At 38.8% G+C, this 13,337-nt stretch overlaps 1 protein-coding gene across 8 annotated transcripts in view; it reads left to right on the top strand.

Annotated features, from left to right (window-relative positions):
* The window catches only part of LOC110259416 (uncharacterized), a 171,559-nt gene that overhangs the window by 60,196 nt on the left and 98,026 nt on the right, over positions 1-13,337 (top strand). Inside the window, exon 4 of one of the 8 annotated variants that reach the window (XR_014838199.1) lies at positions 6,418-10,037. The exons of the other annotated variants lie outside the window; for them this stretch is intronic. The gene's annotated coding sequence lies outside the window, so the exon portion shown is untranslated. Of the gene's footprint in view, positions 1-6,417; positions 10,038-13,337 lie in introns of those variants that run through there. 8 annotated transcript variants of the gene reach the window in all.

Genomic DNA, 13,337 nt, shown 5'->3' with positions numbered 1-13,337 from the left:
AAATAGATTCAGTGTTTATTCCAAGGCAATTTTTTTTTTATTGAAGACTGGGAAGAGAATTACTTCTTTTTCCTTGACACTTTTCAATTCTTGTCTTCAATATTTTTGACTAATTAATTTAATTAATTATTAAAGTATCAATAGTCAAAAAATGACTTAAGAAGGTCTATATTTTTTTGGCATTGAGTGGTCAAATACACACTCCTAAAGATTGATACTTCAAATAAATAAGGGGACTGCTCCTTATATATGACATATCTATAATTTATTATTGATACATTCTATAATGATATATCTATTTCCTCCTCACTTTTCTGCCATAGAATTGGGTGGCAGGCAGCAGCTGAACAAGCACTAAAGAACTTTCCCTATTAACTTTATTCTGCTGTTCAGGATGAATTGTGACATTGACAGCATTATGGATCACTCGGCATCCTCCCCCCACCCCCCACCCCCTTTTTTTTTCTAGTACTTTCTTCTCCAGGGACTGGAGGGGCATTTCAAGGTGGGTTCAATGCATTAAAAATGTGTGTGGTCTGACTACAGTTACAGGATGGTATATACTAATGATCTCATTCCAGATTCCAGCTTCATTTTTATCTCTGTGTGTGCAGTGCACTCAGCTAGACCATGATCAGCCAGACACATTCCCATTTTCACTCATCTTGCTTATTTACTGAAGGGTTTCTACGTGTGCCATCCAATCAATGGCTTTCTTGGGTTTGAGGAAGAGTTCCCTTAAATGTGGTCATCAAGTATGGATTTTGAGCATCTGAAAATGAAATGAATGATTTAAAATTGCAAAGGAAACAGAGAAATACTCTCTTAGCTTTGGCATGACAACTGGGCTTTTGTATTAAATGCAAAATTTCTGGTCTTGAGTGATAGCAGGAAATAGTTTAGTTACCTCTGTCCAAAATTCTGCCCCAACAATGATCTGTAAAAGAAGATCCTGTCAAACTCAAATGCTTTTAGACAAATGACAAGAAGTTCTGAATGGTATATAAGAGGTTATCACTATTTCTTTGGCTCAGTTCCTCCTTCATATAAATATGGGCTTGTAAGTCTTAAATCGCTCTCTTTTGGCATCTTGGGTTTCCAGAGCTCTCATATAATATAGAGGGCTTGGTACTTATCCATCTGCCTAAAATTCTCTTCCCACAGAGGCTTGCTCCCTCTTCTCTTTCAGTCTTTGTGCAAATGTTCCCGTCCTTCTCAATGGGAAGTTATAATATATATAGGGTGAAGGAATCATCCAGTTGCAAAGAAAGTATCCATCTTCCTTCCCTGCTTTAATTTTCTCCACAGCACTTATCGCCACTTGAACAGTTATATTTGTTTATAGCCTCTTTCTTTCCCTAAAGCTGCATGAGGGCAATAATTTTTATTTTTTGGCTGCACCTGTGGCATATGGACGTTTCCAGCCAAGGATCAAATCTGAGCTGCAGCTGTGACCTGTGTTACCACAGAGACAAGGCAGATAATTAACCCAAGGTGGCACAGTGGGATCTTCAAGAATTTTTATTATTTAGGTGGGTGCTGTATCTTCAGCGCTTATAACATGCCCAGAACATAGTAAGTACTCAATAAATATTTGCTAGGTGAAGATGAGTGTCCTTGGTCTTTTCCTCCTTTGCTTATTTATCTCGGTCATCTTTCCAAAACATAAATCAGATGATGTTATATTCTCATGCTTACAAAATTTCAATAGCTCCCTGTTACCTACATTTTAATACAATTCCAATGCTTTAGCTTGGCATAGAGAATCCCAATCTACTTCTCCAGTCCTTCATCTTAGCTCTTAACCACTCCACAGTGTCCAAGCTTACCCTATTCCTTACATTGCTACACTTTTGTGCGCAATGTTCTTTTTACTTAAAGTGTCCTCCCCACCTTTCAACCTGGGCAGCTCCTGATCATTCATCAGACTGAGTTGAAATGTGGGCTCCTCTGGGAAGCTTTCTTTGTCAATCCTAGGCAAAGTCAGCCTGTCTGTCATCTGGGTTTCTACTCTTATTATAGTACTAATGACATGGGGTTACACGTATTTATGCATTTGTATTCTTCTACTAAATTGTGATATTGGCCTTTCTCTCCCTTTGTCCTGATCATTAATAAGATGATATATGTAAAGCTTTCCATAGTAGTTAGGACACACTTGGTGCATAATCTCCCTTCCTTCCTTTCTTCCTGACAGACTTCCTTTCTTTCCTCAAAACTGGGTCTGCTCAAGTTATGACATATAAACTCTTCAAATACTGGAAGCATAATAATCTTTGAATCCTAGTGAGTTCTATAGAGATTGATACTTTGCGAGATATTTCATTGGGTTGATGGATGGGTGGGTGGACCACTAGGGTTCCAGGGTCCTTTCCTAAGTCTTCTCTTCCCTGCCCCCACTTTTTACGCTGCTACTTTTGTGCATAACTACCTCATTACTGTTCTTTCTTATATGTGCAATTATCCCCTCATGTGCCCAGTTAGATGATTCCTCATATTTGGGGGATAGATATAATTAATTTCAGATCCAAGTGACCAACATTGGACACCCAAAGTTCTTCTGTAAAAAAGAAAGGTTCTTCTGAGGCAAGGCTGAAAATCTAGACAAAAAAAGTTAAAGGCACTGTGTATAGGTGCCTTCTTCAACTTCTAAATGTATTATTCAGTCCTCAAGGAATAAAAAATGAGCAAAAAAAGTTAGAATTGAATACATTGAAATTGTTTCATACTTGATTCTGAAAAAAAATTAAAAGGACCTGACATAGAATAGAGCGATTTTATCAAGGCAGAGGACACTGTGGAAGAAAGGTCATAGAATGCTGCTGAATAAACAGGGATGGCAATAAATCACGTTAGCAATCAACACACCCAGTGTTCTGTGCCTACCAGCAGTGGCTTGTGTTTGCAAGAAAAGTGTAAATCCCTCATTCAGCACTAAGTTTTTGCAATCCTATGCTGTAAAAATCATTTTTTCCCAAGCCTTTCCAGGGATCAGAATATGACCTGATAAGTAGCCCCATTTTATATTAGTTATTAGTACATAGGATGAGAAAAGCAACAGCTTTCACAGCAGAGGATCAGGTGACAAAAGCCTTCTGTACGGTGGTTTCCACACAGTGAGGCTTATAGTCCTGTGGTCCTGCACTTCCTTTACTCTGGAAATCTCACCTATCACTGCTCGACTCACCCAAGCCAGCTCCTGGATGACTCCTACTCCAATACCGTGAACACTGAAATCATTTCTCTAACCACTGAGTTCTATCTCTCCTCTCCCACCATTTCTCTCTTGCTGAATCCAACTACTTCAGGACCCCAAAGACCTCACCTTGGAAAGACAGTAAAATGTTTTCGTCACTTTTTCTCCAATATTTCCTCCTTTGTCCTCAGAATAATCGAACCGAAGTTTTATTAGAGGACATAGCTGCTTATATTAAAGGCTATGTGCCATGCTTTCCTTGCAACAAGATTTGGCCTTATGACTAAGTTCTGGTCCATTGGATGGGAGTAGAAGTGACATGTGCAATTTCTGGGTTGTTTCCTTAAAAGGAAAGAGTGTGCCATTTTGCTAACTGGAAAATGGACATAGTGGTGAGTTGTTCTGAACCGCGTGAATGAAGGCAAAGCAACATGATAGAGACCTTAGGCCTCTAATAATTTCTCAAAGCAGAGATGCCTACTAGTTCAGCCTGTTATATGAGACAGAAACAAATTTTATTGTGTTTAAGCCACTGTTATTTCTGTCACAGCAGCCAAACCTCTAACTTAACTAGCACAGTCTTGCACAAAGTGATCTGCCCACCAAACATGTTTTTCCATTATTGTTTTACAACTTCTTCTATAACAATCAATGGCTTTCAACTTTGGTTGGGTATTATAATCACCTGGGACTTAAAAAAAGAGTCTTGATGTCCATGGCTTACTAAAGACTAATGATGTCATAATTTCTGGAAGACATTCAAGCATCAAAAATTTTGAGGTTTCCCAGGTGATTTCAAATGTACAATCAAGAATTAGATGGCTTGGATGATCTGCTGGGGTCTTAAGAAGTGAGAGAGTTCATTCCTAGCCCAAAACTGGAAAAAGGAAAAGAAGTAGTGGAAAATAGATCAAAAAGAATGATAACTCCTTATACCTTCTGCTTTAGAACTTGATAGAGCCATTCATTTTCTTGTCTGAATTTTGAAAACTCTCAGTTTACCACACTGTCCATATTTGAATATAAGTAGAAATACATTCCAAAGAATGTTTTGATGACCTTTTTCTTTTCAAATCTTTCTTCTTTTTTTCCTTTTAGGGCCACACCAGCAGCAAATAGAAGTTCCCAGGCTAGGGGTCAAATTGGAGCTACAGCTGCTGGCTTACACAACAGCCACAGCAACATGGGATCCAAATCGCATCTGCAACCTACATGCAGCTCACAGCAATGCCGGATCCGTAACTGACTGAGCAAGGTCAGGGATGGAACCTGCATCCTCGTGGGTACTAGTCAGGTTCGTTAGTGCTGAGCCACAGTGGGAACTCCTATTTTCAAATCTTGATTATTTTCATGACTCTTGACTTCTTTCATGACAATATAGAGTTGAACTACAAAATTAACAGTTTGCAGAAGCCACACAGATAAAAAACAAGGGCCACCACGGGAGATCAGTAACCAAGTATCCCATTGTCAAATAAGAGGAAAGTTTACAACAGGGAGTGACTTAGGTACTTCGGGGAAGTTTTCATTCAATGTTTAAAACAAACAGGTCACATTTCAGTAAGACAGTAGGTCCCTAGATCTAAGAGATTTCTAAACTGGAAGAGAGAGAGAATGGGACTGAAAGAAAGAAAAAAGAATGGAGGGGACAATACTGAGAAAGATGGGGTGGGAGGGAAGGCGAGAGACAGACAGACTGGCAGAGAGAGAGACAGTTACAGCTTTTAAGGGGCCATTAAAGTTCAATTCCCTTGCCACACACCTCTCCCTCTCCCTCCATTCACTCAGCTCCTATAAATGACTTTTCTGATTTACAGGGCAGAGGAGGGGCTATTCATTTCCTGTGTATTATTCCATTACTTACTAATATCTGCAGCCAGACTGAGAGATGGTATAAGCTGAATGGGAAGATGGTAGGGAGAAGTTGTAATTGTATGAATTTATTCTCTCTCTCTCTCTTTTTTTTTTTTTTTTTTTTTGCCAATGGATTCATTTCATCTGATATCTGGTATGACAAAAATGCTGTTATAATTTATTATAACTATAATTGTAATTTATTTACATTGTAAGAGGAAAAAGCAAGCTTTGTAAAATTTTCAGTATCAAAAGAAATAAGCCCTAAGACTGATCACTTTTTAAAATTTAGTAGGGATCCAAAGTCTGAACTAATACACATTGTCATCACCTTTCTTGGCTGTCCTCAGCTAATGTTCCTTCTGAAACTAATGTTCCTTCTTAGAGGATATTCAGTGGAATCAAGAGATGGCATATCTTTGGCTAGATCCAGTGGGAGTTGAAGAGACAGCATTTATAAAAAAGCAATTTATCACAACTTAGATCTAGCTTTAACAAAACAGGGAATGATGTAAAAGCAGCTATCAATGAGATATTACATGAAAAGAGGGCAAATTGCACAGCCCCTTTTTGAGTTAGCAGGTGAGAGTTGGTTCTTAACTGTTTCTGTTTGTATTATCAAAGTCTAGCCTAGGAAACAAAACTTTAAATTAATAGAAAAGGCTGATGGGTTGACAAGAACTCTACACTTTGTAATTAATCACAAAACTCATACTTAGATGGATAAGAACATGATGGTTAAAACACTAAAATAACCATTTCAGAGGATCAGTACTTCACAAGAGAGAAAGCAGCCTGAGTCATAGAGTGGGCATGCTTCAGGGAAGGACAGACACAAATGGCTTTCAGCCTGACATTTTTTTGCTATAATATATAATATTTTATTTGCTGCTTTACTGGACTTTCTTTACTAGAACCTTAAAATTCAGACTCCGGTTTTTAGAATCTCTCTTTTAAAAGTCAAGGACAGGAAGTTCCCATTGTGGCTCAACAGAAACAAACCCAACTAGTATCCATGAGGATGCAGATTTGATCCCTGGCCTCGCTCAGTGGGTTAAGGATCCGGTGTTGCCATGAGCTGTGGTGTAGGTAGTAGATGCGGCTCAAATCTGGCATGGCTCTGGCTAGCGGCTATAGCTCTGATTCGACCCCTAGCATGGTAACTTCCATATGCCACTAAAAAGCAAAAATATAAAAATAAAAAGACGTCAAGGACAGTATTTCTTTTGTATCGGGTCTAGCTCATTAACTAGTTTTATATACACATTTAAAATATCTCAGAGGGATACCACCAGGAAGCTTTCCAACAGCCTTTTTTTTTTTCTTTCTTTCTTTTTGTGCTGCTGCATCTCCAACTTACATCGCAGCTTGTGGCAACTAACCCACTGAGCGAGGCCAGAGATCGAACCTGCATCCTCACAGACACAATGTTGGCATCCCAACCCACTGAGCCACAACAAGAACTCCAATGACAGTCTTTCTCCGCCCTCCTTTGCCCTAAGGATTTTGTTTGGTCACAATGTGCTTAGCCCTAAGAAGTGAATCATGATTGGTCTAAGGCCCTTATAGTATGGCCATAAGCTCTTTTGGTGGATATTTATTTTCTCAGCTTCCCCTATAGTTACTGGCGGTCATGTGACCCAGTTCTGTTCCAATCAAATGTAAGGGGAACTCTTCAGGGGCTTTCTGGGTATTATTTTGCTTTCTGACAGCGGGGATAAGTATTTTTAAAAGATTTTCTTGGGGTGCTCCTATTCTTCCTGTCTGAGATAATTGATTGATGTAAAGAACTGATGCTTGGAAATATACATCTTGTGACTGCCCTAAGCAACAGCCTGATAGACATTGAAGATAATGTCAAAGATGCTGACCCAGAGCCCTACCATAGTTGAGCTACTGAACAAGCTCTGGAATTGCTTATAACTAGACTCTTGTTAAGTTATCAGTATCCTTTTGACATAAACCAGTGTTTGTTAGATCTTCTGACATTCACAACCAAAAACATCCCAACCAATACAGTTCCTTTCTTTTCAGGACATAAGTTCTTAACACTTCATCATGTGATTATAGAAATGATTCTCATTTCATTTTCCCTTTTGATTTATTAGTTCAGTTTTTTTATGTTTTAAATAGTTGGTAACCTTCTCAAGAAAAAAAAAAGTAGACTCTTTCCATGAAGTCAAAAAGTTGTTACTTAAAAATGAAAATAGCCACATGGTAATATTAACCATGACTACTCATAGCATTGCAGTCACTTTCAGTCAGGGTTTCTAACAGACATGGCAAGCATTCTTCATCGGAAAAGGTGGTACTATCACTACAGCAATATTGTTTCCATGTTGATTAAAGGATGTTGTGAATTTGCTATAAACAAGCCACTTTTGACTGGACTTCAACAGTGCAAATTTTACAGTATGTTCACATACATTTGTTCAATTGATTCTGACAGTGATCTAGCAAGGCAGATATTATTTTTAGCTAAGTGTTACGCATAAGGATACCAAGACTGAGGAAAACTAAGCGACTTGCTTCTGCTAATTTAATTTATAACTGGAAGAACTTGGATTTAGATCAAAGCTGATGTTCCTTCCATAATACATGCCATGGAGAACAGTCATAGGACAGCTCCGAGGCTCCTGCTTTCATCCATCAGCTCAAATATTCCCAGATTTCATGATGTATTTTTGGTATATTATGTTAAGCTTTATAGAACTTGAAAATAGATATTATATCTGTCATCCCATAGTAAATTGCTACCCTAATGTAGGTTTGGGCAGAACTGGCTTAAAACGCATTTTGCAAAGTCCTAAAAGGGCACCAGGGTGATATTTGAGGCATTCTCTCTCTCAAGACTACCACAGTCATTTTTCTTACTGACTATTAGTACTTATGTCACATTAGAATTAATATGTTAAGCTGATCCAGGGCAAAGACTCTATATTATTTGCTTTTGTCCAGTTCCGTGCCTGCCACATAGTAGGCACATCATAATGTTCATTAAATCAATAATTATTTAGTTACCTACTCATCCATAGACACAAAAACACTTTCATCTTTTCTCTCTTAAGCACATTAGTCAGTTCTCTCAAAAATTTGCTTTGGAGACCTATTGCTGTATGCAGTTTCAGGAAAGAAACCTAAGTAACAGCAAGGTGAAGTTTTTCACACTTTTATGTCCTTCCTGAACTGGTGGAAATATCCAAAAACAGGAGGAAAGCAATTAGATTTTTTTTCAGTAGCTTCTAGAAATAGGTTATCCATCTTCCATTGGAAACTGTCGCCTTTCTAATCACTTTTCTCCTCATGTTGGGTTAGTTTAGAAACATTATGGCCAGAGTTTAGTGCACACCTTTGGTTTTTAATATTGCAACCACATCACCACAGGTAGTGAAGGAAAACAGCTGTGCTGAGGAAAGCTATACATCTATTAGAGTGTGTCAAAAGAATGAAATTATAGCTCAGAAAAATCTTAATTTTCTGTGAAAGTTAAAAAAATTTTAAGAGAAATCCATGCTCCTGATATTTTTGAAACGCGCTTCCATTTTCACGGATCTTAATTCTCTAATAAAGGAAAGATGTTCATAACTGGAATCCCAAATGTTTGTGAATTATCACTATGCAAACTGAGTTTGTTCTAAGGGGGAAAACAACCACTTTAAGAAATATTCATGCTTGAATTTTTTTTCTAACTGTGTTCAAATTTATTTCGGTAATCAAATATATTTTAGGATTAAGGAAGGATGAAACGATCAATGAAAAATTTCAGGCACTAAATAGTCTGAATTAACCTTGAAAATACCGGTTAACTAGAAATCCAGAAAGCCCACAAAAATTAAATATAGGCCATTTCATGACCCTAGGAAAACATGGCCACAGTCACCATAATATTAGAAAGGGAACTCTTACCATTAATTATAAAAAGCAAAAGAACTTAGGAAAATGTGCGCTGTTTTTTTATCTGATATCAGCATTTGTATTCCCTGGGAATACAAATTCTTGAGATGGAATAGAGCTGTGAAAATAAATTTCCTGCTATTTAAGAGTATGAATCTGATAGGTTTCTAGTCGTTTGTACATAACAACACTTCAGGCTTCTACCAGGTGAGTGCTGAGTAGTTTGTAGAAACCTAAACTTAGCTGTTTTTTTCCTTTTTTCTTTCTTCTTCTTCTTTTTTTTTTTTTCATCTTATGGCCTCTATTTTATTTCTCTTCATTTTGAAATAGCTAGGTAGTATGCCGGCAAAATCAAGGAGAACGCTGCTGATTGTGAAGATAGCAACAGGGAGGATTTTATCCAGGTTGAACTGCATCTTTATCTGTAGAAATATTTTTTATGTAATTACTTAACCAATTTAAACAAAAATATATGACATGCATGTCATTTAGAACTTCATACTAAAATTGAGTATTAGTACTCAATTAGCTACACAGAAAAAATTCAGTCATCATTTGGATAAATAATGCCTGCTTACAATTTTTAAAAATGTACATGCTCTTAACACTAGAATCCTTCTTTCTAGTTCAGATTTGTAGGTAGAACCACAATATGTGAAACCACTCAAAAGCAGTGGATTCTAGCTGAAGAAAGTGAGAAACACTCTACTAAGGTAGTCCTAACATGCCTTTTGAGACCCCTCAATGCCCCCAGGCAGACAGCATGGAAATCATTGGGAATGCAGCTTGACCTTGAAACCAAGCTCTAGATCCAGCTCAGTCACCAGAGCTGTATGACTTTTGAGAAGTAATTTTGCCCCTTTGAGCCTCAGTTTCCTCACTAATAGACTGAATGATCACTAAGAGTCCAAATATTTTACTCGGATTTCTAAATATAACTAGTCACACTGAGACTTAGCAAAGAAATCTATCAAGGGTGAAATATGAAAAAAGGCACTCATGGTTTTACATTAGCATTAAAAGCATGTTGTTTTGAAATATGATATACTCATTTACTCTTGAAAAATACAATAAAAACCCATTCAAACCCTCAGGGTCACATTTCTTGATCTATAATCATTGTATTCCATCTCCAACTTAAACCATAGCACATTACTACACATCAGAGGAAATATTTGTTACCTCACATATCTGCAGCCCTCAATATTTTAAGTTCTTTAAGATTACATATGCAAGTGTCTCATTCTCACCTGGGCAAGTTGCCATTATTACTCTATGTGAATAATCTATGAATTGGTCAGTAGTATTAGCTTGGTTAGGTTAAAAGATAGTTAAATACACATTTTTTTTTTTCTAGAATGTGTACACTTATCTATAGCATTCTACTTACAGCATTTTTTTTTTTTTTTTTTTTTTTTTTTGTCTTTTGCCTTTTGTCTTTTTAGGGCCACACCTGCGGTATATGGAGGTTCCCAGGTTAGGGGTCTAATAGGAGCTGTTGCTGCTGGTCGACGCCAGAGCCACAGCAACACCAGGTCCGAGCCTCGTCTGCAACCTACACTGCAGCTCATGGCAACACTGGATCCTTAACTGACTGAGCAAGGCCAGGGATCGAACCTGAAACCTCATGGTTCCTAGTTGAATTCATTTCCACTGCGCCTTGATAGGAACTCCACCTTATAGCATTCTTCACAAGTTCATTTTTTTTGGTTTGTTTCCCCACACAGCTATTGTATATTTTGCAAGTATGTTGTGCAGAATTTGCATGTAAATAAGTATTCAAGTATAACTGGTGTAATTAAAAATGTTATGGATGGGAGTTCCTGTCATGGAGCAGTGGAAATGAATCTGACTAACATCCATGAGGATGAAGGTTTGATCCCTGGCCTCACTCAGTGGGTTAAGGATCTGGCGTTGCCATGAGCTGTGGTGTAGGTTGCAGATACAACTCGTATCTGGCCTTGCTTTGGCTGTGGCATAGTCCAGCAGCTATAGTTCTGATTTGACCCCTAGCCTGGGAACCTCCATATGCAATGGTTTGGCCCTAAAAAGACAGAAAAAAAAAAAAAAGAGAGAAAAGAAATGCTGTAGATGTTGAGGAAGTTGTACGGGCAATGCTGAAGTGACTGCCCAAGCTGGGCAAAAAATAAATATAATTATAAGGGGAGTTCCCGTCGTGGCGCAGTGGTTAACGAATCCGACTAGGAACCATGAGGTTGCGGGTTCGGTCCCTGCCCTTGCTCAGTGGGTTAACGATCCGGCGTTGCCGTGAGCTGTGGTGTAGGTTGCAGACGCGGCTCGGATCCCGCGTTGCTGTGGCTCTGGCGTAGGCCAGTGGCTACAGCTCCGATTAGACCCCTAGCCTGGGAACCTCCATATGCCGCGGGAGCGGCCCAAAGAAATAGCAAAAAGACAAAAAAAAAAAAAAAAAAAAAAAATAAATATAATTATAAGGAATTGGTGGACTAGATGGGGAGGAAGGAAAATGTCAAGAGATTTTACATCCAGGTGTTGTTCAAGGGCAACGAGAACTGTGGAAGTAGAGTTCCTGTTGTGGCTCAGCAAGTTAAGAACCCGACTAGTATCCACGAGGACTCGGGTTTAATCCCTGGCCTCAGTAAGTGGGTTAAGGGTCCAGCATTGCCATGAGCTATGGTGTAGGCCGGCAGCCTCAGCTCCAGTTCGACCCCTCACCTGGAACCTCCATATGCAGTGGGTGTGGCCCTAAAAAGACCAAAAAAAAAAGTTGGAAAGAATGGTCAAAGAGGAGAAAACCAGATGTGTACATCTCAGGGGCAGAGAAGAGCTGAGCTGTGAGTTCCAGGTATAGACACACAGGTGCATTGTTGAAGGACAGTGAAGGAAATGATGTTTGAAGCCAAGCGAAGGTGAATGCTATAAACTGGGTATCTCTATCTCTCTCCCAAACAGTTATGTTGAGATCCTAATGCCCAATGTCATAGTGTTAGGAGGTGGGGTCTTTGGAAGATGAGTAGGTCCTAAGGGCCTTAGGTATTGAATGAGATTAGTTTTCTCATAAAAGACACCTGAGAGACATCCCTGCCCTTCCCTCCGGTAAGGATACAGCAAAGGCTCCAGCTAAGAGCCAGGAAGAGAGTTCATCAGGCCATACACATGTTGGCATCTGATCTTGGACTTCCCAGCCTCCAGAGCTGTGAGAAAGAAATTTTTGGAGTTCCCCATCGTGGCACAGTGGAAAAAAATCTGACTAGGAACCATGAGGTTGCAGGTTCGATCCCTGGCCTCGCTCAGTGGGTTAAGGATCCGGGGTTGCCATGAGCTGCGGTGTAGGTCACAGACGCGGCTTGGATCTGGTGTTGCTGTGGCTGTGGTATAGGCCAGCAGCTACAGCTCCTATTAGACCCCTAGCCTAGGAACATCCATATGTTGGCCCTAAAAAAAAAGAAAAGGAAAGACGTTTTTGTTATTTATAAACTGCTCAGTCTGTGGTATTTTGTTAGAGCAGAACAAACTGACTAAGATGGCGAGGACGTTGTCGATCATCAGATAGGACCTAAAATGGCTGAGGCAGAACTTCAGAGAGTCCACACATGAACACGTCATCTCCCGTGATTAGTCCCACGTTACTTAGGTGATGTGTTCAAGCACCATCCAGATGGCCACCAACAGGATGGGAATCCCACGTCGTGTGGGGTTGATGCAATAATTTCCATAATTTCTTATTCCTAAAATTCTGTTACTTCCACCAGGAAAAAATATTAAAGTTAATTTGCTCTTGCACAAGGCATAAGTATTTATAATTAGGAGTCACAATGATTTGGGCTGTATTTGGTAGTGAACTACAGATATGAGTGAACTTTTAAAATGGTAGCATTTTAAAGACCTTAAAGTCCTATTTCTTCCTTACCCAAAGGAGAAAACTGAGTCCCAGGAGATGAATGTGATTTGCTTAAGGTTTTGAAACAAGTTTGACTACTCTGGACTTTTGATGAATCTCTTTTTTCCACCACTATACTGTGCTGCTTTTAAGCCATTTGAATTTTGTGCTGATCTGCGAATTGAAGGTAATAGATGCCATTAGCGGGCCAGATCTCTGTGAACAAAGGGAACTGTAGATTTGAAACAATTGTGCAGATAATTCTGTTTCCTCAGATGCTAAAAATGTTTTAATAAAAATATCTAGATAATTGAAACCTGGCCATTTTATTTTTTAAGTATTTTTAAAATGATTACCTTATTCACAATTTCACTTTACTAAATGCTCAATAAATGGAGATTTTGGTCTCATCTCTATGAAGTTCCCATAATAAATTATTCACTTGAGAAGTGTACAAAAAAAGAGAAAAGTGACCAAAGCACACATCACCAATAATGAAAGTACTTTCTCATGCTCTTCACTGAGAAGGAAACA

Source organism: Sus scrofa, chromosome 2 (genome assembly GCF_054392235.1).
Source record: "Sus scrofa isolate SSC_HxYL_T2T_F1_AM1 chromosome 2, Sscrofa_HxYL_maternal_Yorkshire_Landrace_v2.0, whole genome shotgun sequence".
Taxonomy (NCBI): Eukaryota; Metazoa; Chordata; class Mammalia; order Artiodactyla; family Suidae; genus Sus; species Sus scrofa.
Note: the sequence above shows the minus strand (reverse complement) of the source record. Positions and strands in the feature narration are given on the sequence as shown.